Source organism: Gymnoscopelus microlampas (genome assembly GCF_963454915.1).
Source record: "Gymnoscopelus microlampas genome assembly, chromosome: 3".
NCBI lineage: Eukaryota > Metazoa > Chordata > Actinopteri > Myctophiformes > Myctophidae > Gymnoscopelus > Gymnoscopelus microlampas.
This window is the reverse complement of record NC_139940.1, coordinates 22,767,144-22,769,798: the sequence shown is the minus strand read 5'-3', so window position 1 is coordinate 22,769,798 and position 2,655 is coordinate 22,767,144.

Here is a 2,655-nt window from a genome sequence, read left to right as displayed (position 1 = left end):
ATTTGACTCTATTTTATTTCTTGTTTTTATTTGTATTCTTCTGTCTTGATGTCTTATTGCTTAATGTGTAAGTGTTAGTGTGTGCCTTGTGTTGAAATGTGCTAAATAAACTTGCCTTGCCATGCCTTGCCTTACCAGGCCAAAAAAGCAGTCAAGTGATGACATTGACAATGCCAGCACATAAATGACTAGCACAATAGATCTTGAAGTTAGGAAGGATTTACATCTACTGTATTAATAATAGCCAGGCCTCTTCCCATCTGATACCATGTCAACTGGCCTGGAACATGAAACTTAACTGCCAAAAGCAACACAAAGGAAGTTAACTTCATTCAGGTGTTCAATGTTAACATAAATTAAACACAATTTTAGTTGTGGTATTTTAACTGCAGTATATCATATAGAATAGAGAATTCTTTGTACCATAGAATTAGTCTTGGTTCAGGTTCAGGTAGTAGCACCTTAAAAGTTGAAGAATTAGGTTATGGGGTATTGTGTCATTTTAAACACACACACACACACACACACACACACACACACACACACACACACACACACACACACACACACACACACACACACACACACACACACACACACACACACAAATATCTCACCATAGGCCAGAATACCGTGAGGAGCTTTTCCAACATGTTAAGATTGCTAATAACATTTGATTGATTGATTGGTTAATTGGTTGATATTTAAATAACAATCAGCCAAAGCTTTTATGAGAAAGTGTAAAAAATGTTTAGAGCTACGTCATAGTCTTATTTCTTACATGCAGCAGGCTGTGTGACTGTAACGGTTGAAAAGAGTTGCTGGTGCTGATCTATACTGACCTGTGACAGCAATGACTGCCGAACATATTTGAGCCATCTCACACACCTTGTCAATACCCTTGCCAGTTGTCTTGCCACAATATCCAGGCCAATAGCACCGAGCTAATGGAATCATCACACTTTTTAAAATGTATTTAACCACTTAAACCCGATATGCTGTTGAGCGGAGTCCCTCAGGGCTCTATACTAGTAACTGTTCTGTTTTTGCTCTACATTAAATACTAGCTTTGATGAAAATTGCCGATCGACAAGCTCACAACACGTTGCAACGCAAAACGTTGTGAGTCAATCTGCTGTTTTCTGCAAAGGTTTTCCCCAGAATTCGGATCCTGGGGTTTAATGCAGTGGTTCTCAAACTTTGTTATGTTAAGGATCCCCAAATGAATATTAAGCCTATTTGGCCACAGGGTAACAGGAAAGGTGGGTGGGCACCAAAACATTCTGGCCAATAGGGAAAACTGTGCACCTAAGAAGAGTGGGCACTATAGGGAATGTTTTTTTGGTGTTTGACCAAAACATTCTGGGCAATAGGGAAAACTGTGCACCTAAGAAGAGTGGGCACTATAGGGAAATGTGGGCACCCGAAAGAGTGGGCACTTTGGGGTGAGAAGAGTGGGCACTATAGGGAAATGTGGGGACCAACACAGAGTGGGCACCAGACCTCGGAAGAGTGGGCACTAGGGGAAGTTGTAGGGTCCACAGAGCATGTTTTGCACCTGACTGGCATGCGTATTACTGGAATGCAACTATATTCAGATGATTTTTCCCCCCCATCCAAAACATTTTCCGACACATTTTATATTAGTTTGAGGTTAAGTCTAGGCTTCTAGTTCTGTGAGGTTAAGGTTAGGTTTAGGCATAGTTTTACTGGGGTTAGGGTTAAGTTTAGTTTAGGCATAGTTTTACTGTTAGTAAGGTTTGGTTTAGTTTAGGCATAGTTTTACTCAAAAGTGCCCAGTCTTCCCCCATGAGGTGCCCACTCTTCACTATTCACTAGTGCCCGCCTGCAGTATTCTGAAAATATGTTGTGCCAGGGACCCCCATACAAGATTTGAGTTGTTAAAATGTTTAAAGAAATATGGGATCTATTAATTCTGATGATTTATTATTTTTGAATTGCAGATCTACAAGCTACTTGTAGATCTACAATACATCACATCGTATCGCGTTGTGAGCTTGTAGATCGATTATTTTCAAAATTCAAAGTTTAAAATTGCCTGACACCCCCCTCCCCCCCCCCCCCCCCTCCAAGGACCCCTAGGGGTCCCCGGATGCAAGTATTGTTTCCACCCAAGGAGACGAGACCCGAGACGCGGCTTGTGATTGGCTGGGGTTGGCACCGAAAGTAGGGGGACGAGGTCTAGGTTATGACTTTTACAGGGGCCAGTTTTGAATTGCAGCCTCCTGAAGGTGTTCTTCTAGGGCAGTTTTGAAAGAGAGTAGGGTTTTACACTCCTTCGCTACTTTTGGTAGGGCATTCCACATTTATGTTGCATAGCAGGAGAACGAATTCAACCCCTTGTTTGAGCCAAATCTGGGTTGGACGTGATCAGTGGAACTAAATCTGCTTCGGACTGGGCGCCTCCGCCGAAAACAAGCGCTCACTTATGTCTCGCCTGAGTCGCCTCCTATGGAAACAATAATAGCTCCCCGGACCCCACTTTGAGAACCACTGAATTAATGTAACCCTACTAGTAGGCCTGGGCTGCTGCTGGCGCAGGCTTTCTCCTCACACCAATGCAGCCTGTGTTACTATGTATGAACGAGCAGTGCGCGCGCGCAGACCGGGCGGGCGGGAGCGCGCGTGGAGGCG